Here is a 23,453-nt window from a genome sequence, read left to right on the forward strand (position 1 = left end):
CAGCTGGTCGTTCTGTGCTTCTCAGATCAGGATGCTCTCTACACTGATGGCCTCCTCCTAGGCCACCTGGACGTCAGATAGAAATCTCTATGGGCGGATTTCGGCTTACACAATGGTGGGCCAGCTAAGATGGACAGATTCTCCCCCTGAGGGCAAAAGCTGGAGAGAATATAGAAGCATCTGGAGGGTTATTAAGAGAGTGAAGAGCTTCCAGCCAGGATCTGGGGGAGGATGGAAGCCCAGGAGTCTGGTTTTTGGGGTGACAGACCCTCCCAGCGACTGCAGCTGAGTTTTGAATAATCTCAGTTCCTAACTGGGGAGGGCGGTGACCCCGATGGCTATCAACCCTAGAGGTGGGGCAGAAGTAAACACAAATCCCCCTTGGCAAAAAAAATCAACATCATCTTAGGCTGCACATTATCTCTACAAACAAATCTGCAATCACAATGTCCAGCACACAACTGGAAATAACCAGGCATACAAGGAGACACGACCACATGAACAAAAATCAGCAGAAATAACGGGCAATACAGACAGACTCACGGGGCTTTTGTACACTTTAAAATCATCGTGTTAATTATGTTCAAGGAGATAAATAGGTGAAATCGGAATTTCAGCTGCGGATTGGAAGCTAAAGCAAAAGAGAACCAGCGGACATGTGGAAAGTGTCAATAACTGGAAGGTAAGAGCACGATGGAAGAAACAGCATCATTAAAGACAGCCAAAGGGGAAATTAGTGAACTGGAAGACGGGTCAGAGGAAACATCCAGAATGAAGCATGGAGACACAAAGAGAAAGAAATCGCAGAGTAAAAGACAGAGAAACTACAGTAATTCCTCATATGCATGTAATTGGAACTCCAGAAGGAGGGGAGAATGGGGCAGGAGCCAACTTCGAAGAGATAATGATGGATAAAACGGAGGATAAAACAGCCACTCTGGAAGATGGCTTAGCGGTTTCTTATTAAACTACGACCCAGCAATTCCACTCCTAGGGATTGACCCAAGATAAATAAAAACATATCGCCCCAAAAGGACTTGTGCAAGATGTTCGCACATCTGTATTTATATAGCAAAAACTGGAAACAAACCAAATGCCCGTCAACAGGAGAACGGATAAACAAACCGGTCATTCACACTGTGGACTACGATTAGGCAAGAGCAAGAACCACCTACTGATAGACGGGGCCCCATGTGCGGATCTCAAAAAGATTTTGCCAAGCAAAAGGACAGACTCTAGACATGTTCTGTATCTTCACTGAGGTGTTGGTGTACACAGGTGTGTGTGTTTGTCAAAATCCATCAAGCTGTATGTTTAAGATCTGTTCATTTTACTGAATATGAAGGATACCTTAATAAAATCAATTAATTGTAAAGCAAACAAACAAACGTAAGCTGCCAGAGGAAAAAGGACCAACAATTTGACCGCTCCAGTGGAAATCCTAGACCTGATGAAAGTAAACTTCAAGAATTAAGGTGAAATACAATAGCCAAGACATGGGGGCAACCCAAGTGCCCATCGATGGGTGAGCGGATAAAGCAGATGTGGTATATACAGAGATAATGGAATACTACTCAGCCATAAAAAAGACAGAAATCGTGCCATTTGCCACAACATGGATGGATCCTGAGGGCGTTATGCTAAGTCAGATAAGAAGAATGGAGAAAGACAGACACCGTAAGATTTCACTCATATGTGGAAGATAAACACACAGATAAAGAGAACAGACTAGTGGTGACCAGAGGGGAAGGGGGCTGGGGGCTGGGCGAAAGGGGTAAAGGGGCACATGCGTATGGTGACAGATAAAAACTAGGCTATTGGTGGCGAGCACGACACAGTCTACACAGAAACTGATAGATAATAATATTCACCTGAAATTACACTATGTTATAAGCCCATATGACCCCAATAAAAAAATTTAAAAATATATTTACAAGAATTAGGGTGAAATAAAGACATTTTCACACAAACAGAAACAGACTTTCTCACCAGCAGTCCTGCCTTCTTAAAGGTAAAATGAAAGGATATTCGAGAAAAATGACTCCAGATGAAGGGTGGGAAATGCGAGAAGGAGTAAAAAAACAAACAGATAAAAAAAAAAACTCCCAAAACATGTTGAGGAAGGGAAAGAATTTGATAAAATAATTAGAAAGTTCCAGAAAGAACTTGATAAAGTAATTAGAAGTTTCCTGTGGAAAAAACAACAGGAAGTGAAAATCCAGAAAGAGCCTCGGAATACACGAGAATCCTAAGAGACGTCAACTTGACAGTTGCCACCAGCCAGTCCGTTAACAGAATGGCCTAAGCTTCCGCCTTAAATTTACAGCAGTATTTTTTATTACGCTGTTTGGTTACTGGATTCCAGTGAGTGGGGTCCTTGGGATCATTTCGGGAGTTTGCTAGTGACATCTCATCGAATCGTGTGACCCTACACACAGGAAAAATGAAGTCAGCATCTGAAAAAATATATACCTGTCTCCATCTGCAGCGGCTGGTCCGGGGCCAGAGGGCGCAAGGCCAGCTGTCCCCTGGGGTTTCTGAGCCCAGCCAGCCCCTCCCTGCATGGCCACCACGCAGCCTCAGGCAGCTCCTGGGCCGTCCCACCAGGGGCGTCTGCTCTCTCCGTCTCTCCTGCCAACAGCTGGAGCGAGCTTCTCAAAATGCACTTGAGTCCGTCCCTCCCCGACTCAGAAACCAGCAGAGGCCCCTGCCCCCCGGAAAAGGAAGTGCCAAGTCGAAGCTCGCATCCTGGGCCTCCCTGCCCGGGGCCACATCTCGTGTGGGGACGTGGGTCACACCCAGGTGGTTGGTGCACCTGTCTGCCTGCCTCTCCTGGGGAACAGGGTCACTGTCTTTCCCTTGGGATGTCTTTCTCCAAAATATCTTCCGCCCTGGACCCCTGAATCATCTTTCTAGAAGAAATCTCACCATGTGACTTCTCTGCTTAAAACCATCCCAAGGCGAAATTTTAAAGAGAAATGGGACATTTCGCATCAATGGGATCACACACCGTGTGTCCTTCTGTGTCTGCTCCTCTCCCTGAGCGTCGTGTGTTCAAGGTCTGTCCACGTGCAGCTGTGTCAGGGCCTCACCCCTTTTCACGGCTGCATAATATTCCTCACGTGTACGGAGTAACACTTTTAAGCCAACGCTTTTTAAAAGAGGAAGGAAAAGACCTCATCTCGCTGTTGTTGAAACGGAAGCTATATGTTTCTTCCTGATCAGAACTAAACTGGAATATGAAAACAACCAATGGTTTGTCTGACTTGGAGCAAGAAAGGTGAGATTTGTGTTTTTGGCCCGTGGACAAGGACACTGGAGCGCTAATCTGTGTGTGTACTGAGCACATGATGGAGCGCAGGGGGCCAGCTCTCACTCGGGGCTGGGAGACCCAGTCCTGGGCACGTCCCCTGGACTCTCTGAGCCTCAACTTTCTCATCCGTATAATTCAGAACTAGAAAGTGGCTTCATTTCCATTTGTTATATATATAATTTTAAAAAACTTATAACAACTTCATACTATATAAATATAATCAATATGCAATAAACTGAGCTTACGTAAAGTGTAGAATCTGATGGCTTTGGAAATCATCCCCATAATCAAGACGATGGACGTACCCCTGACCCCCAGGAGTGGAGCACTGCGAGAGTCTCTTCCCGCTCAGAAGCCGAGGGTTTTCGCTCTGTTCTGTCTTCGTTTTGCAGGCGGGGAAACTGAGGCTCAGAGATGGCACTGGTTTGTTCAGCGATAAAGGTGCAGAAATGGCAGTAAAAATAGTCACAATAGTCCCGATCGTTGGTGAGGACCATGATGTCAGGCGTCACGACGGAATTATTGTGTCAATTTTCACAGACGAGGGGACGGAGGCTTGAAGATGTTAGTATGTTAACAACCTTCCCAAGATCACGCGGCTGCTGGAGGTCTGGCCAGGGTTTGAATCGAATTCCAAACCAGGGCTTATGGGAGACCCGACCCAGGGGCAGCCTGGCCATGTCCCGCCACACTGCCCTGTTCCCTGTGCACCCAGAGGCAGGCTGCGGCGGCCCAGGGTTCGCCAGTTCAGATCTTGGGTGCAGGCATGGCACCGCTTGGCAAGCCATGCTGTGGCAGGCGTCCCACATATAAAGTAGAGGAAGATGGGCACGGATGTTAGCTCAGGGCCAGTCTTCCTCAGCAAAAAGAGGAGGATTGGCAGCAGTTAGCTCAGGGCTAATCTTCCTCCAAAAAAAAAAAAAGTCTCAGCCTCGTGCCTCCTGTCTAGTGGTTTGTAAGCGATGCCAAGGTTCCTGGGAATTTTTTCCCAACGCCTGGAGCAGGCTTTCCCGCCAGCGAGGCAGGACAGGCCCAGACGTGGCCGGCTCCAAGACGTCACTCGGTTTCGCCAAGATGCTTTGGAGGATTGCACATCGGGACTGCCCACAGGGGACTCGAGGCAGAGAGGTCCCCGAGCCCCATAGGGGGCGGGCAGGCTGGACCTCGCTGCCCTACTGTGCAAAGCCAACATGCGCTCAGCAGGCCTGCGGTGGCCCCAGCCCCACAGGAAAGTGGGTCAGCTCCCTGCCGCCCTGGCCCACACCCTGGGCACCCAGGGAAGCTCCCGGCTGCCGGTGACCCAGAGACTGGCCCAGACACCGCGGGGGCCGGCGTCCCCCAGAGACCCAAAAAGCAGCCGCGGCTCCTCTGTGGGCGCCGTGGTCCCATCTCCGCTCAGAGGTGTTTTCCGGCTGCACAGGAAGCAATGACAGCAGGACCCAAAAATGCCCCATCCCGTGAATTCCTCACATAGCTCTCATAGCTGGGACAGCGCCCCTCCCCGCGAGCGCTCCAGAAACCCACACCCGGCCGGCTCTTTCCAGAAGGCAGCGAGCGGGATGCTTCCGAAAGTCGGCCAAAGTCGGCCAACGGGTGCGTAAAAGGAAAAGAATGTGAAAAATGCGCGGCGGGCCGGCTGGGCGGGAAGGGCCTTCGAGGAGCGGCTCCCGGTGCTGGTGGCCGCAGGGGACCCTCCTCCGGGTGAGAGGCCCCGCCCCTAGGGAAGTGGAGTGGGGGGACAGGGCTCCGTCCGGGCGGGCGCCCAGGCGCGGGCGGCCCGGCTGGCTGTTTCCTGATGTCAATTCCCTCCCATGAGGGTTTACCCACAGCCCTGGGGACTCAGGTGGGGACAGGTCGGACCCCGAGGCCACCCCCCGAGGCCGGAGCAGCAGCATCTCTTCTCCACTTCCATCCAGAGGCGCATGTTCTCGACGGTCGAGGTTTCCAGCAGCGGGCCCTGCGCTGCCTCCTAAGTTCATGAAAACCTGGGCTGGTGGTGCTGGAAGATGAGAGGACGGGGTCGGGGTCAGCGCCCCATTAACCCGCTGCTCCCGCATCCTGTGTCTCAGAGAGCAATGCCTCTTCCAGAAGCAGCTCGAGCCGCCAGGCCGGGGGTGAGAAGGGTCAGCGAGCCCCCGGCTTTCAGAGTCAAAAACGGGACCTCTGTCACAAGTGGGATGGACCACGGCAGGGTCCCCCCTCAGCACTGCTGACATGGGGGCTGGGTCCCATCCTGGGCGCTGTGGGGGGTTGGGCAGCATCCCTGGCCCCCACCCACTCAATGCCAGAAGCGCCCCCAGTGTGACAGCCACAGATGTCCCCAGGCATCACCCAGTGTCCCCTGGGGGCAGGACCGCCCCTCGGTTGAGGACCCCTGGATTAGAACCTCTCAACAGAGCCCTCAGATAACGCTTGTTTCCTGAATCTGCTGTTGCAGACGGTCAGGAGCCCCCAGGGAATGGGTACCAGGGTTTCTTCCTGTGCTGGGTTGCGGGCTTCAGGCCCCACCCCGAGTCAGGGCTGCTGCGCCCAATCTTGCCTTCAGCCTGTAGAGACCACCCTGGGGCATGCACTGGTGGCCCCTCCACCACCCCCCCCCCCATCTCCAGAGGGCTGTTTGGCCATTTACAAGGCATTTGTCACACCTGTTATGTCACAATGAACCTTCACCAGCAACCTAGCAAGGGCGCAACAGGGGCTATGTGCCCGTGAGAGAAATGAAACAAGGTGGGGCCCCCAGTGACCCTGTCGCATGGCCTCCCCTAGAGTGTGGGACCTGAGACTATGACGGGATATCGCTCCAGGCCAAGGCCATGTCACGCGGCCCAGGTTACTTTAAGAAGGGAGATTATTCTTGGTGGGCCTGACCTAATCAGGTGAGCCCGTAAAAGGGAGAAGCAGTCATTTGAACCTTGAAAGGGACTCCATGCAACGAAGACCCTCTGTTGTGGCTTTGAAGACGGAGGGGGCCAGGTGGCGAAGAATGGGGGCAGCCCCTAGCGTCTGACAGCAGCCCCTGGCACAGTGGACAAGGGAACGAGGACCCGAGTCCTGCAGCTGCAAGGAACTGAATTCTGGAACAATCTGAATGGGCTCGGATGACCTCGAGCTCCAGGTGAGACATCCCGACTTCAGCCTCGTGAGCCCCTGAGCAGAGAAGCCGGCCACACCACAGCCCGAATGTGGACCTCCAGAACCTCGAGCCGACACGTAGGCGCCGTTGGAAGCTGCTACGTTTGCAATACTTTGTTACGCGGCGCAGACAGCTGATACACAGGCCACGGTGAGGCCAGAACGGGGTCTCGGGACTGCTGGGCTGGCTTCTTTCTAGCACCCTCTGTGCCACACCTCGGTCACTCAGCTCAGGTGGTGTTCACTGCTGGCCGCTGGGTGTAGACGCTACCTGGGCAGGCTGCACACACGGTTTCTGCCATTTGCCTTTGCAGCGGCACTGCCATTCGGGAACAGCATTAAAACCAGAGGGCTTTCCGGTGGCTCCTCCACGAGCGGGCCGAATCGTTCCCTGTGGTCCCCGTGAACTGGGACATGAGTGCCACGTGCGTTTAAGCTCCCGACGATGCAGGAAGTTGGCCTGAGCGAGCTCCTGCTCCGGGGGAGCCCTGGCCATTCCAGGCAGTACAGCTCTTTGCCATCGAGGCCGTGGGGCTCGAGTGGCTGGCCAGCGGGCTGCGTCAGGGCCGGAGGACGGTGGCCTTGGTGACGGGGGAGTGGCTGGACGGCCCGAGGGGAGGGGAGGCGGCTGGCGGCGGCTCCCTGTCTTCAGAGAGAACACAAACAGCCTTCGCTTCGCCTTGAAACTTCCGGAACCAGCAGCTTCACAGCTCCCGGAGCTGCTGAATTGTCCCCTCCGGGGCCCAGAAGCCCGCCCCCAGCCCTGCCTGCCGGTAAATAGGGAAGAAAAACATCCCGCAGACACACAGCTGCGCCCGGCTCTGCCTGGCAGGATGACTGTTCCGGGGACGCCGCGTGCAGGAGAGACGGGCTGTATGTTGACAGGAAAGAATCCCAAAGCCAGACAAAAGGAGGCGCGGGTTGGGGGAAACAGGTCCCGTTGGAACAAGCCTCCCCCTTCAGGGCCCGGGGAGCCGGGTTTGCAGACGGCCGGGTCCACATGCACCTGCAACAACGTGCATTTCTGCACCCCTACTGTGTGCACGAGGCCTCGGCCCTGCACACCTCAGGTGGGGGGAGAGCTTTGCACTATTGTCCACATCACAGAAGCCCCTAGAACAGGGACTCCCACCCGGGGGTCCTGCTCTCTGGGGACCCCAGGTGATGTTGGGGACATCTGTGGGTGTCACACTGGGGGAGCTCCTGGCATCGAGTGGGTGGGGGCCAGGGACGCTGTTCAGCCCCCCACAGCGCCCAGGACGGCCCCCCAAGAGAGTGACCCGGCCCTGATGTCACAGTGCCTGGGGGGAGACGGCTGTAGACTCTACTGAAAGTGCACAGCGTGGACGGCACAGGCTGGACGTTGTGCTGAGAGAGTCAGAGGGAGGGTCTCGGCCGTGCCGTCTCCCGGCCGTGGGGATGGGGCCACCCCCCACGCGGGGCATCCACGGACAGCCAGGGGAGCCGCGCTGGCATCTGAACCCCAGTACGAGGCCGACGCAAACCTCGTGGAACCCCTCTGCCCCCTGCAGAGGCTGAGCCGGCACCCCGGCCTCGCTTGCCCCCCTGGGGGCCCCCCGGGGGCCAGACCTCGGCTCCGAGCCCTGGGCCTCCCGTGCCTGCAGCTCCCCCAGGGTCAAGGTCACCCTGGCCGGCGCGGGGAGGGGAGGCCACGTGGGGGCCTTCTCTGACCCTCCGTGGGTCCGTGACCTTGTGGTGGGACCGCGGGGACCGTGACACCCGAGCTGGCTTTCGCCAGGGGCTGTTCCCCGAGAGAGGGCACGTGCCCATGGGGGACCAGCGTCTTGTGACTGCCTGTCAGCCGCTCCTTTGTGTGCGGGCTAAATCGGGTCCCCAGTGGCTATATTTAGAAAGGGCCGGAGAAAAGGGAACGAAGGAGGTGCCCACAGAGTGAGGTCGCCTTTGGCTGGCAGCGCGGAGCCCCAGACCGAGCTGGCTCGTGGGCGCGGGCGGACGGCGACCCTGCGGTGACGAAGGGTGACGAGGGAGCAGAAGAAAAGACTCTCTCTGTGCTCCCAGAGGAGGACTGCGGTCATGTGAGCATTTGCAAGCCTGGGAGCCGGGCCGGGCCAGGACACCAAGCCCCTGTCACATGGCACCGGGGCTCCGGCTTCCCGGCACTAAGGAAATGCCCCGAGAAGGTGCAACTCAGGAGCCAAAGGGCAGGAGGGCTGGGAGAGAGGGGAGGGCAGATCCAGGCCTTCCTACCTCGGTTCAGGCAAGTCTTTCTCCACCTGGGCCCAGACAAACTCCTACACATCCTGCAAAGCCCTGTGAGACGTCATCCCCTCTGAGAAGCCCCTGGTCTTCTGTCTGTGCACAACCTGGCTGCACCAAACCCCGTTTTTGGGGTGTCTGCAACTTCTTGGGCACTGTATGTGTTTCCTCTGGCTGCCATCACAAATTACCACCGACTTAGTGACTTAAAACCACATACATTTATTATCTGTAGGTCCGACATCTAAAATGGGTCTCACTAGGCTAAAACCCAGGTGAGGCCAGGGCGGGTCCTCCCGGAGGCCCCAGGGCAGGAGCGTGTCCCGCCTCCTCCAGCTTCCAGAGGCGCCGCGTCCTGGGCTCGGGGGCCCATCCCTCGTCTGCACGGCCAGCAGCGCAGCGTCTCCATCTCAGCTTCTGACCCTCCTGCCTCCCTCTGCTCAGGACCCTGGGATGACCCTGGGCCCTGGAAACCCTGGGTCACCCTCGTCCCAGGGGCCTCGACTTAACCCGTCTGCAGAGTCCTTGAGCAAAACAGACCCACAGAGGCTCTTCCCCAGGGCTAGCTGCAGTTAGAGACATTTCTCATGCCAAAAATGAAAAAAACAAAAGCCAACAATGTGATTTAACTGAACAGTTTATTTATTTTTATTTTTTTGCTGAGGAAGATTGGCCCTGAGCTAACATCTGTGCCCATCTTCCTCTATTTTGTAGGTGGGACGCTGCCACAGCACGGCTAGGTCCACGCCCACGGATCTGAATCAGTGAACCCCAGCCTGTCAAAGTGCAGCACATGAACTTAACTGCTGTGCCACGGGCTGGCTCCGTCTGAATAGCTTTAGAGAGGTGCCTGGTGTGGGGGGCCAGAGTCCAGAGCCGTGGTTCTCAACCAGGGGGGATTTGCCCCCCAGGGGACACTGGCTATGTCTGGGGACATCTGTGGCTGTCACACTGGGGGTGCTCCTGGCATCAAGTGGGTGGGGCCAGGGATGCTGCTCGACCCCCTGCAGTACCCAGGACGGCCTCCCAGAGAGTGACCCGGCCCTGATGTCACAGTGCCGGGTGGTCTGGCAGGAAGCTTGACCCTCCAACACGGCAACAGGGCCGGCAGAGTAGCAGTCTTGGTCCAGGATGCAAGTTTCGGCCTTGACTGAGGTGTCTCCGGGCTGCATCTTCACTGGGGGACCCGGACGGGGAGCGAAGGGTCCACATTAGCGCTGTGGTGCTAAGCGTGCAAGTTTGGTGCGTCCTGTGGAACTTTCCAGCGAGGGACAACGGCAGCTGCCCTGCTGAGGACCCACAGCACCCAAACCCCAGGGAGGGAGCTCAGTGCCCGGTGCCCACGGGGGGCGGCAGGGGCGTTGGGCCAGCGCTCGATCTGCAGACGACCCTCGTGAGACTGAGTTCATCGCGGCCTCCCAGCGGCCTCTGCCCAGGATGAGGTTTCGATGACCCGCACGGAATTTCTAACAATGAGCCCGAGTGTCTGCTTCTGCTCACGCTGACATCCCCCTTCTCGTCCGTCCAAATTCCATGACGCCTTTTCTTGTTAATGCAGAAACGCGGCCAAGCCCCGGGCTGCCCAGGAAGCGGGGAAATGTGGCCGCCTCGGGGGCGGGGGTGCCCCGACCCTCGGATCCTGGCAGGACCGAGGGAAGACGGCCGGGCGACTCCAGCCCTGGAGGTGGAGGGGACGCAGAGGAGGGAGCCCCCGGTGCACGCGCCCTCGTGGGATCCTCACGGGACTTCCGTGTGGCGGCCGTCCGTCCGGTCTCGGATTTTCAGAGAGGGCCGGGCAGAGCCCCCCGACTTCTAGACGCCTTCCTCGCCGGCCCGACGGTCAGCCTGTGTTTCAGAAGCCACACGAGGCAAGGAGCTGTGGGCAACCCTCAGCTGACAGGCAGGGAGCACCCAGGGGCGCCGTCCCACAGCCGCAAGTGAAGGAACCCTGCCAACGCCCCGAGGGACCCTGGAGCAGCCTCTCCTCCAGCTGAGTCCCCGGGTAAGAATGCAGCTCCAGTGACCCCCGGATGGCGGCCTGGGGGGACCCTGAGCAGAGGCCCCTGCCTCACAGACACTGTGAGCTGATAAACGGGCAGAGCTTGGGGTGATTTCTCTCGCAGCGTCGCTGACTAATACAGCAGAGGAGCGCAACCAAGACAGAGAACTGGGGCCCAGAGGAGACGCAAGGGGATGCGGCCCCAGGTGGCCGGCCAAGACGTTCCCCACTTATTCCTATGATGTCACGTCCCCTGGGTCTTCTGCCCCTAAATTATCTACATGACTGTAAAAATAACACAGACAGAAAATATAAAAATAATGCAAAATAAATAATAACGTCTCCCTCCTGATCCCAAAATCTTGCACTAAAACGATCGTTCTAGGAAGACACAGCCGTGTGTCCTGCTTGGAGAAGCCAGCCCAAGGCCACGTGGCTGGGGAGTGGCAGGGCCCGGAGGGGAAGCCAGGGGCCCGGCCAGCATCAGCCCCGGTTCCCAAGGTGTGACAGGGAAGGAACAGCGGCCGGAATAAGGAGATGTGCCGGTCAACCACGCACTGAAGGGCCATCGCGTGACGAAAACACTTGCCACGGGCGGCAATCTGCTGCGTCTGAAGCCAAACCCAACGGCCTCCGACCACCGGGAGCCGTCCAGAGACTGGACTCCCCCATCTGGTCAGACACGCTGGCCTGTCCCCTCTGTGCCCTCTGTCCCCTGACCCTGCTGCGGACGTGCGGGCCCCACGCCCAGACACGGGAGGGCCAGCGTCTCCTTCTTGTCTACCGTGTCGCGGGCACAGAGGCGAGAGCTCCGACTGCGTCCTGACTCTGACGGCCCGCACCTGCCCCGTTTACGACCGTCTCTCCCCGTCCCCTCGGCTCATCCCCCAGAGGCTGTGGACGCGGGAGAGAACACGGAACCGGCCCCCGCCCCCCACCCCGCGGCTGTGCTCGCTCCTTGTCCCCCTCACCCATCATCATCTTAACAGCTTTACTGAGACACAGATTCCGAGACCGCACGGTTCACTCATTTAAAGTACTCCACGGTTTTTAAAAATTGTGGTGAAATATATATAACATGATATTTGCCATTCGAACCGTTTTTAAGTGTACAATTCAGTGGCATGAAGTACATTCACATTATTGTGCAAACAGCACCTCTGTGTAGTTCCAGAACATTCCATCACCCCAAAAAGAAGCCCCATCCTCATCAGCATCACCCCCACCCCCTCCCCAGCCCCTGGCCCCCACGAGCCCGCTCTCTGTCTGTGGATCTGCCTGTTCTGGACGTTTCATGTCCATGGGGTCACGCGCCGTGTGTCCTTCTGTGTCTGCTTCTCTCCCTGAGCGTCGCGTGTGCAGGTCCGTCCACGTGCAGCTGTGTCAGGGCCTCGCTCCTCTTCACGGCTGCGTCATATTCCAGCGTGTGGGTGGCCACATTTGTGTGTGTCCCTCACCCGTCGATGGCCGTTTGGGCCGCGTCCACCTTTTGGCCGTTGTGAATCGTGCTGCTGTGAACACGTGTGTACAAATATCTGTTCGAGAATTTGGCCTTTTAAAGCTGCCTCCTCAGTCACCTTCTCACCAAACGCCCAGCTGCTGTCCGTGCCCTGACTCTCCCAGGGAAACTGACGATACTCCCAGAGGGCTCTGAGGCGTCCCGTCCAGACGGACAACTGGCTGTGCAGCCTGGGAGACCCTGTGACAGTTAATTTGTGTGTCTACCTGGCTGGGCCATGGGACACCCAGATAGATGGTCACACAGTCTTCTGGATGTTCCGTGGGGGTGTCACTGGATGAGATGAACTTTGAGTAACGTGCTGGCCCTCTCCAATGTGGGTGGGCCTTGTCTGATCAGTTGAGGGTCTGGACAGAACAAAAGACAGGCCTCCCCTGAGCAGAAGAGAATTCTCCAGCCACGGCCTTGGTCTAGTACCACCCCGCTGGCCCTCCTGGGAATCCACCCTGCAGATTTTGGACTCGTCAGCCTCCGTAATCAATTCCTTAAAATAAATCTCTCTCTCTCTCTCCGCATCCTATTGGCTCTGTCTCTCTGGAGAACGTTGACTGATACAAACCGACCGCCAGGCGCTCTGTGCTCAGAGAGGAATGAGCTCAAATCCAGGCCCCGTCGTCCACCGGCCGCTGGGCCTCGCTGAGACCCTCTGCTGCTCAGCCTCAGTTTCCCCACTATAAAGTCTGGATAAGGAAGGCTGCTCCCTGGGTGCCTGACGGACGGCTGCTCCGTGGCCGAGGGGGTCTGCAGACGCGGGAGGAGGGGAGGGGGAGGCAGCGGGCAGCAGCGTGGGCATGGGGGGCTGTCTGGGAGCCGGGGCTCAGCACCTGCTCACAGCCACGGCCCGATGTCACCGGCTGGGGCTCGTGTCCTCCCTGCTGGCGGCTACCGCAGGGCAGGGACCTAATCCCGCGGCCCGTGGCCACGCGCCTGCTCTCCTGGCCCCTGAGCCCCGCGAGGTGGTTCCGCTGTCATCCTCGTACACGTGTATGTGCGTCCCGGAGGACCAGATGCAGGTGAGCCCTGGGCTCCCCGCCAGGAGGATGGGTTGTGTGTCTGTGCCTCACTGACCGAGAGGGTGCGGGCCCCTGGTCATCACTCAGAAATGGCTGCGGGCCCAGCATCATGTCATTGGCGTCATCTGACTGTCGGCGGGGCCAGGGTGAGGCTGGGGAGCCACTCGCCTTGGGCACCGAAAACTGTCACCACGGGAACTCACATTTTCACGTAATATTTTCTGAAAAAGTCAAAATGGGGGCTGGCCCCAAGGCGTAGTAGTTAAGTCTGGCACGCTCCACTTTGGCGGCCCTTGTTTGGTTCCCAGGTGGGGACCTACACCACTCATCGGTGGCCACGTGGTGGTGGAGTCCCACGTACAGAACAGAGGAAGACTGGCACAGATGTTAGCTCAGGGCGAATCTTCCTCAGCAAAAAAAAAAAAAAAAAAAAAAGTCAAAATGAAAGAAAAATATTCATGATAAACCAAATATCAAGCTTTTCAAAAGAGACAGGATCAGATAGGGCTGGGATTAGGGTAAGGTGATGGCCTCTGCAGGTAACATTTTGACCTTCAACTGTGGATTTTTTTTTCTTTTGCTGAGGAAGATTTGCCCTGAGCGAACATCTGTGCCCATCTTCCTCTACTTTGTATGTGGGACGCCACCACAGCACGGCTGACAAGTGGTATAGATCCACACCCGGGATCTGAACCGGTGAACCCTGGGTTGCTGAAGTATAGCATGCGAACCTAACAACCACGCCACCAGGCCGGCTCCTGGATTTTTCTTTTGGGCATTAATTTCGATTTTTAGGAAATATTGCTACATTAAGATACGACTTACCGTGATGACTAGGTATTTCAGCCCCCCTTGAGTTCTGTGCCCGGGGACAGTGCCCAGCTCTCCTTACTTGGGTCTCGGCTCTGCCTCCGACACTCACAGGCTACAGGGAGCAGAGGTCCGGCACCCTTGGGGCAAACGAGGCCAAGAGGCACCAGCCAGGGAGGTGAGCCCCCACTTACGAGCCTGCCGTGGGCCGGGGCGCCAGCCTCTGCAAGGCTCCTTAGGACTGCTGGGGGCTCTCATCCCCATCTCAGAGGTCCAGGTGACAGGGGCCACCCAAGCCACAGCCTGTGTTCCCCTAAAAGGTGTGTTCAAGTCCTAACCCCTTAACCCCCGGTACCCAGGAATGGGGCCTTATCTGGAAACAGGGTCACTGTAGATGTAATTAGTTCAGATGAGGTCACACTGGAGTAGGGTGGCCATAAATCCAATGACAAGTGTCCTTATAAGAGGAGAGGACACAGACACACAGGGAGACGGCCACGTGACGACAGAGGCAGAGATTGGAGTGACGTGTCCACAAGCCAAGGACGGCCAGCCACCACCAGAAGCTGGAAGAGGCAGGAAGGACCCTCCCCTGGGGTCTGTGGAGGGAGCGCGGCCCTGAGACACCTCGATCTCGGACTTCTGGCCTCCAGACTGCGAGGACGCATTTCTGTGGTTTTAAGGCCCCCTGTTTGTAGTACTTTGCTGTGGCAGCCCCAGGACCCTACTTCAGGGAGCGTTCTCTCTCAGCCCCCGCCAGCCGCCCCCCAGCCCTGGACCCTGCAGCCTCACTCCTGCTGCAGCCCCGTACCCTGGGGCCTCACACTGCGCCCCCGTCCCGTCTAGGAAGCAGGCAGTCCGGGTTCCTGGTGGCATTAAGAGAGGCTCAGAGAGGAAGTGGTGAAGCCGGGGTCCAGAGGATAGCGCCCCCCCAACTCCAAAACTAGCCCCCCTGCTACCTGACCAGCCAGCCCCCCGCAGGGTCCCGAGGTGACCCCGGGATGGGAGCCCGTTCGAGCCACACCGCCCCCCAACGCCCTCGACTGAGAAACACATCCGGATGCGCTTTCCTGCCCACACCGATTATGGAGCAGATGGACACTCAGCAACACCCTCTTAAGACAACCAGTGGGTCCAGGAAGAGACCGCAGGGGGAACCAGCAGAATGAAAACGCAAAACGCCAAAACTCGCCGGATGCCGCGAAGGCAGCGCCCGGAGGGAACCCGACGGCTGCGAATGTCTGCTTTGGGAAAGATCTCACATCCACACGACTCGACTTCACGCCCTAAAGGAACCAGAGCGGAAAGAGCGAAAGAAACAGGCCGGCAGGAGGAAGGGAATGACAAGGGCGTCGCGGAGACAAATGGAACAGACTCGAGAAACGAGAGCAGAACCAACGAAACCGAAAGTCGGTTCTTTGGAAAGATGGACGGCGCTGGCAAACCCTCAGCCAGAGGGATCGAGAAAAAAGGAGAGAGGATGCAAGGACCTGAAGGGGGGCAGGAGGGCAGGACGTTGCCATCGACTTTGGGAAACGCAAAGGATCATGGGAGAATCCGTGGATAATCGGATGCCAACAAATTAGGTAACTGACGTGAAATGGACACATTTCCTGGAAACACACACATCACCGCCCAGCCGCGGTTCCAGACCGGCCTCAACAGACGCCCGGCGCTGTGCAGTTTCATATCAACAGACTCGTTTAATCTTTGCGACCTTCTCGGGAAGCTGCAGGACGTTATTTCCGTGGCAGAGATGAAAGGGATCCGCCCAAACGTGACAAGAGCCGCCGAGAGGCGGACGGAGGATTTGAACCCAGGTTTCCTGGCTCTGAGCCCAGAGCTCTTTTCACGGTGACACAATTCCCAGCGTGTCATGTGGGCGTGAAACACTGTGGCTTGTTTGTTCCTTTTGCTAAAAAACAAGAGATTCCAAGCTCATGAAGTCAGATAAAACGCTACATACCTTTTTTTAGTTTTTTCTAATCAAGGAGCACCGCTTCCCCCTGTTTGAAAAAGGAGAGAGAGAGAGAGAAAAAAAAAAAAAAGCACGGTTACATATTTTTCACTTAACCATCTCCAGCTTCTCTCGGAGAAATACTTTGCTGTCGCCAAAAACGGGGCATGGTTATTGGAAACGGCCGTGTCCCGCCAAGAAACTGGGGGGGTGGGGGGGAGAATCCACTTTATTCTTTACAACCAGTCCATTCACGAGAGACAACCATGTTTCTTTGGGGTGGGATGCGGAGACAGCGAGGGGGGTCAAGTTTTTTTCTGGAACTTGTATTATTCCATCTCAGAACACGGGGACCCCAAGCCATCAGACACGCGGGTACTAGCAAAACACAATCTTCAGGAACTGAGCCCAAAATGAAATACACCGCATGGGGTTTTTCCATGTCTGGCTTTTGTTTTGATGGGAGCCACGTACCGGGCGAAACAGGGAGGATGCGAACTCAGGGCCGAACCAATTAACCTCGGGGGGGGGGGGGCAGAAGAGGTGACAGGTATACGGGCACAGGGAGGCAAGGGGTCTGAGGCCGGCCACCCGGGGCCCGGAGGTCAACGGGAAAGGAAGGAAGTCCCCGTGATGGAGGCCTGGGGCTGGGGGGGGGGGGCTCGGGCACTTCGGAGCCGCTGTTTTCCGGGGAACGGGACCCTCTGCTCCAAGTGGAACCCTGGAAAGAGCATGCGTCTCTGATACTCGATGCAAACAGCATGGGGGTCCCTGGGGGCTGCCATGTCCAGCTCTTGGGGTGACCCCGAGACCAAAAAAGCCAGGCCACACCCGCCTCTCCACACCCCATTGGCTGCCCTGAGAATGCACGGCCCAGGGAGGCACGGAGGGAGAGGCGAGTGGAACCCCATCCCGTCCAGCAGCATCGCCATCTACACGGCCGGCGCCGGCCTCCTATTTGTGGAGGAAGAGGCTCCAGGCTACGAGGCCCTGCTGTGACTCTGCACGTCCACCTCGGCCAGCCGGGCCTCTGTCTGTCCTCCCACGGGGGACCCCTGCAGTGGCCGGGACATGGGCCACGCTCTGCAAAGCCGGCAGCCAGCCTGCCCTCCGGTTCGTGGGGAGGCCGGACCCTGGGGCTCGCGCTGCTGTGGGCTGGCCTGGGGAGGTCAACAGAAGCCCCCGCCCCGGCCAACGCAGGCCAGACTTCCTGAGCTGAAAGGCCGGCCTGCGGGCGGGGCTGTTTCCCTCTGGTTCCGAAGGCCCCCTATGGTCTCTGAGAGCCGGCCCCTCTTCCTTTGCAAACATCTGCTCTTTCCACAAACGAACGGGGTTTTTTCCACCTACACAAAGGGATACACCACTGCTGCCAAGCCCTGAGGGCCGGAGCCCTTCTCTGCAGCCCTGGGCCCTGGGGGGTGGGGCTGGCACTGGAGGCTGAGGGGGCCTGAGGATGGGCGGGAACCCCCCACCTCAGGGCTCAGCCTGAGGCTTAGGGCAGCTCCAGGGCAGACAGGAAGGAGGTGGCTGGGGTGGCTTTCTCTAAATTGGGGTCTCCCCCGGTGCCCCAGGCATTGCTGACATCGGGGTGGGTCACTCTCCTTGGGGGGGCCCATCCTGGGCAGCATCTTGGGCCCCACTCACTCAATGCCAGGAGCAGCCCCAGTCATGACACCCACAGATGTCCCCAGACAGGGCCCAGTGTCCCCTGGGGGCAGAAGCACCCCTGAGAGACGCCCTGCCTCGAGGAAGGGCTGCGTGAGACACAGAGAACTCAGGCACCTCCTGATGCCCTCCTGAAACGCCCTGACGCCCGTGGTCCCCATCGCCTGCTGGAGGGCAGCACTGGGGCTCCTGTGGCCTGGTGGGGGGACAGACCACTGCTGGGCTGGACCCCGGGGTGCTCAGGGGACGAGCATCAGAGGTGGCACCTCCCCGTCAGCCTCTCCTCCCGGCCACGGGCTGGGCCTCTGAGAAGGGCGTTGCTGGGGCTGTGACGTGCTTGTGACAGCAAACTCGCGTGGGCTCCAGGCTGGGGGTTAGAGACAGTCCCCATTTTCCGCGGATTCCAGATTTACAAATTTTCTCACTCTTGAAAATTTATCTCTAAGCACCGAAATGAGACACGGGGGTTTTCCCAGTGGACACACGCAGCGCCGAGGTGAGAAATCTGAGTCACCGACAAGCCCGTGCCCGGCTGAGCCAGAACGAGGGGACACTCTGCCTTCTTGTTTCAGCTCAGCCTGTAAACCAGGGTCCTGCTAACTATTTAGGGCCATGGCTGTTGCATTTCTGTTCTTTGCTGGGTGATTCTGCTGTTTCGAGGGGACCCCAAGCGCAGAGCAGAAGTGCCCTGGGGTGAGAAGGCGCGAGAAGGCCATGTACATACACAGCCCCCTACTGCTACCAATTCAGGTCCTTATGCTGTTTGATCACCTGCCTTTAAAATTCTTAACATTAAGTTGTGAGGGAAACGTCACTTTCCCACGACATCTCCAGTTCTCGTGACGCTTGACATTTTTAAAAAATACATTTTATTCTGTAACAATTTTAGATGGATGGAAAAGTGGCAAAAATACTCCAGACAATCCTCCCATGGCCTTGGCCCAGCTTGCCCCAAGGCGGACGTCTTGTCGAAAGGAAGCAGTGAAGGCGGCCCGGTACCGTGAACGGAACCCCACACTTTATCTGGATTTCAACAGTTTTTCCCCCAAACGTCCTGTCCAGGATGCTATATTGCATTTAGGAATGTGACTTTTTATGCCCGTGTTTTAAACGTTATGGATGTACTGTAATTTATATGGTTAAGTTCACGCACTCTGGTTTGGTGGCCCGGGGTTCACCGGTTCAGATCCTGAGCTCGGACCGACACACGAGCTAGAAGGATTTACAGGTAGGATATACAGGTATCTACTGGGTCTTTGGGGAGAAAAAAGAAAAAAAGAGGAAGAGTGGCAACAGATGTTAGCTCAGGGCCAATCTTCCTCAGCAAAAAAAAGCATAAAAAAACCAAAAACAAAACCCACACACAGAGAAGTGTACAGACCCATCCACATACAGCTCTGCATTTTAAAAGTGCACACACCTTGTCCACCTTGCCCGAGCCAGACACAACATTTCCAGCACCCGGAAGGCATCCCAGGGCCTCCTCCCCCGGTGACTCAAAGCTCTGAAGTTATTATTACTCCTATTTCCATTATTACTATCATCCTGACTTCCGCTCCCGAAGATGGGAAAGAGGGTACAGATTTGGACTGCAGGATGAGATGTTTAGGAGAGAAGGAAGCACTTCCTAGAAGATTCTAGAAGGTTCTAGAAGCCAGCCAGCCAGCATCTGCTCAGAGGCACTGAGGAGTCAGTCACCCTGGCCAGAGGTGCAGCAAGGGGATTTGGAGTGAGCGCCAGCCCCGGCTTTGGATGTTGGTCGGGACCAGCTGCCCACTCGCTCTCTGAATCTTGATGCTCTCGTCTGCAACATGAGGCCCCGAGGGTGGCAGTGAGGACCAAACGAGAGAAGCACAGACCTGGAAATTTGGAAGGCGGAAGGCGCCATCCAGGGCAACAAAGATGCAAATCATACAATATGTATCATATATAATAGACAACATCTATCATATATAATATGCATCATATATAATATATAACATGTATCATATATAATATATAACATGTATCATCTATATCACCTGTCATCTATAATATGGACGCCAACCCCGGTTGTTGCAAGTGGGTGGGTGTCGCAGGGTCCTGGGGTCGAGTTGAAAGGCCCTCTGGTTCTGGGGCTGACGCAGGCTGATCCTTGGTCCCCTCCCCTGATTTGATCCCAAGTTTATGGATGTCGGAGCCCCTGCAGGAGATGCGGCCGGTTGAGGTCACCAGGGCCGGGGTGGGGATGCCACGCTTACTGAGCGTTTATGACGGGTCACAAGTCTAATCTCCCTTCTTTCTCCTCCACACTCCTGGGGGCGGTGTTAGGAGGACTTCTGTGGGCCGGGCCAGGCCGGGTCCCCGAGGCTCTGGGAAGGAAGAGGGGAACATTCCAGAATGCCCGGTTACTCTGTGCTTTTGCATTAACAAGGCTCTGCTTTATATGAGGCGTGGGCAGAGGGGTGTGTGTGTGTGTGGGTAGGACAGGGGCAGGTCACTAGGTCAGGGGATCTCTCCTGAGGCCATCTCACTCCCCAGGGGACACGGGGTGATGCCTGGGGACATCTGTGGTTGTCACAGTTCCTGGCATCAAGTGTGTGGGGGCCAGGGCTGCTGCTCCATCCCCTACAGCGCCCAGGACGGCCCCAAAGAGAGTGACCCGGCCGTAGTCCAAGGTGTGGAACGGGGACCAGGCCTGGGTCCCTTCACACCCATCAGTGCGTCCTCCGGGCCCAGGATGCACGCCTGCCTCCCGGCCTGTGGCTGCGCCTCAAGCCGCCCCTCCTCGAAGAATTTACAAAGAGATCCTCAGCTTTTCGGCTTTTTGTTTCGAGTCTCAGAAACGTCCAGGGGGCCGGCCTGGTGGCGCAGTGGTTAAGTGCACACGTTCTGCTTCAGCGGCCCGGGGTTCGCCGGTTCAGATCCCAGGTGCGGACATGGCACCGCTTGGCAGGCCATGCTTTGGCAGGCGTCCCACATATAAAGTAGAGGAAGATGGGCACAGATGTGAGCTCAGGGCTAGTCTTCCTCAGCAAAAAAAAAGAGGAGGATTGGCAGCAGTTAGCTGAGGGCTAATCTTCCTCAAAAAAAAAAAAGAAAAGAAAAGAAAAGAAACGCCCAGGCGGCCCGCCCCGCAGAGGAAGCTGCCCGGGCGCCACCGAAACCGGAAGCGCTCTGTGACCGGTGCCAGCTCTTCTGGGAGCCGCCGGGTAATCCCCTCCCCGGGGCAGTTCTCTTCGAAGTTTCTCTGCTTTCCACTTCTCAGAACGAAACTGGGCCGGGGCAGGCGTTCACGCCCTCCGCCCCCTCGGGGCTTTGCCACCCAACCCAACGGAGCAGGCGACTCGGAGGGTCCAGATCAGAGCCAGGACCCTGAGGCGGGGGGTGGGGGGACCAGGAAGCCCCAGTGCAGCCGCCGTGGGGGTCCCCTTGTCCTCGGCCCCACAGCGGGCGGGGGGGGGGGGTGTCCCCAACTTGTCACAGCTGCAAGGAGACACAGCTGATTTTTCTTTCCTTCTTCCTTTTTTTTCAAATGACCAATAAACATTATTTCTGTTCAGTTGAAAGCTATTCTCACTTGATATCGACAACAGGGTCCCTGTTGGCACTGTGACATTGGGGCCGGGTCACTCTCTGGCGGACCGTCCTGGATGCTCTGGGGGGTTGAGCAGCATCCCTGGCCCCCACCTGCTCAATGCCAGGAGCTGTGACAACCAGAGATGTCCCCAGACGTGTCCCCTGGGGAACAGGCTTGCCCCCCCAGCCCTAGGATTATTCATAAGGTCTTTGAATGTCCTCAGTGTATTCATTTTAAGTCTGAATTTGTAATATAACCGTTAACCGTCAACTTATTTTTGAAAAAATGTATTCGTCCTGAGACATCACTGACATATGACACCGTGTGACTTTGAGGTGTACACTATCTTGATCTGGAACGTTTATACACTGCGCCGAGAGGACCCCCGTCCTGTCCACCGGCCTGAACGCTCGCCCCCACCCGCCACCCCGCCCTGGTCCTAGACGGATTTGAGGCGCTCACACAACCGCCGACAACACGAAGAAGTCCGTGCAGAGCGAGTCAGCGAGGAATCGAAGGTGGCGTCCGGGGTGGGGAGGGGATCGGGCAGTGGGGCGACGGCTCTGGGCAAGGCCATGTGTGCGTTCATCTCAAGGATGGGTATTTTTCAACCAGACAGAAAAAATGTCCACCGGTGGCAGAGTGTCCCTAAATATTCACGTTCCCTGGGAGGCTCAGTACGTGGCCTTATTTGGAGAAAGGGCCCCTTGCAGAGGAAAGAGGTTAAAAATCCCGAGATGAAATCATCCTGCATTTAGGGTGGGTCTTAAATCCCATGAGGGGTGTCTCTCCAAGAGAAAGTGGGGGGAGATGAGATCCTAAGACACACAGGGAGAAGCCACGTGAAGACGGAGGCAGAGACAGGAGGGAGGTGCTGACAAACCCAGGGACGCCGGGGGGGCCCCAGAAGCTGGAAGAGGCAGGAAGGACCCTCCCCTGGAGCCAGCCCTGCGACACCTTAATTCCTCCAGAACATGAGAATAAGTTTCTGTTTTAAGCTGCCAAGTCCGTGGTCATTTGTGACGGCCGCCCTAGGAAAAGAAGACATCAGTCATTCAGAAAAAGAATGGTTGAGGCCGGCCGGGTGGCGCAGTGGTTAAGTTCACACGTTCCGCTTCTCGGCGGCCCAGGGTTTGCCAGTTCGGATCCCGGGTGCGGACATGGCACCGCTTGGCACGCCATGCTGTGGCAGGCGTCCCACGTATAAAGTGGAGGAAGATGGGCATGGATGTGAGCTCAGGGCCAGTCTTCCTCAGCAAAAAAGAGGAGGATTAGCAGCAGTTAGCTCAGGGCTAATCTTCTTCAAAACAAGATAAATAAGTAAAAGATCTAATTCCTGCCCGGAAGGAGCTTTCTGGGCCAGGGAGCAGGGGAGGAATAGACAGATGACTACAGAGTGTGATAGAAGTGCTATTAATAACACACTTTTTACTGGAAAAGGCCAGAGAGTAAATAATTTCGGTTTTGTGGGCCACGTGGATTCTGTCACAACAATTCAACTGAGTTACCGTAATGGGCGTGCTGTGCGCCAATAAAACTTTATTCGCAACAACAGGCAGGGGGCCAGATTTGACCCCGTGGCTACAGTTTGCAGGCCCTGAGCTAGAGGGAGGAACGGCCTCTGAAGTTAAGGGATGGCAGCTCCTTGAAAGGTTAAAATAGAGTTAACCATCTGACCTAGCAATTCCACTCCTAGGTACGTGCCCAAGAGAAATGAAAGCACACGCTCACACAAAAACGTGTGCACTGACGTCCACAGCAGCACAAGCCATAACAGCCAAAGAGCAGACACAATCCAAACATCCACCAACCAGCGAAGGGATAAATAAAATGTGGTATAGATATATACGCACACATAATGGAATATTACGCAGCCATGAAAAGGAGTGAGGCCCTGACACGGCTGCACGGGGACGGACCTTGAACACATGACGCTCAGGGAGAGAAGCAGACACAGAAGGACACATGGTGTGTGATCCCATTGACGTGAAACGTCCAGAACAGGCAGATCCACAGACGGAGGGTGGGCTCATGGGTGCCAGGGGCTGGGGAGGGGGATGGGGTCTAGGGTTATTTTTGGGGGTGGTAAAAATGTCCTGGAATTGGACAGCAGTGATAATTCTAGAACCTTGTGAATGTACAAAAAACACTGAATTGTATACTTTAAATGGGTGAATATCATGGCATGTGAATTCTACCTCAATTTGTTTTTAAAAGGGACTTAAGCAAGGAAGGCTTCCTGGAGTAG

The 23,453-nt window shown here is 56.4% G+C and overlaps 1 protein-coding gene across 4 annotated transcripts in view; it reads right to left on the reverse strand.

Annotated features, from left to right (window-relative positions):
- GNG7 (G protein subunit gamma 7) overlaps positions 1–23,453 on the reverse strand; it is a 126,074-nt gene that overhangs the window by 14,901 nt on the left and 87,720 nt on the right. For 2 of the 4 annotated variants that reach the window (XM_070622453.1, XM_070622454.1), the window contains exon 3: positions 15,991–16,030. The exons of the other annotated variants lie outside the window; for them this stretch is intronic. The gene's annotated coding sequence lies outside the window, so the exon portion shown is untranslated. The remainder of the gene's footprint in view (positions 1–15,990; positions 16,031–23,453) is intronic. 4 annotated transcript variants of the gene reach the window in all.

The sequence above is a fragment of the Equus przewalskii genome, chromosome 6 (assembly GCF_037783145.1).
Source record: "Equus przewalskii isolate Varuska chromosome 6, EquPr2, whole genome shotgun sequence".
Classification (NCBI taxonomy): Eukaryota; Metazoa; Chordata; class Mammalia; order Perissodactyla; family Equidae; genus Equus; species Equus przewalskii.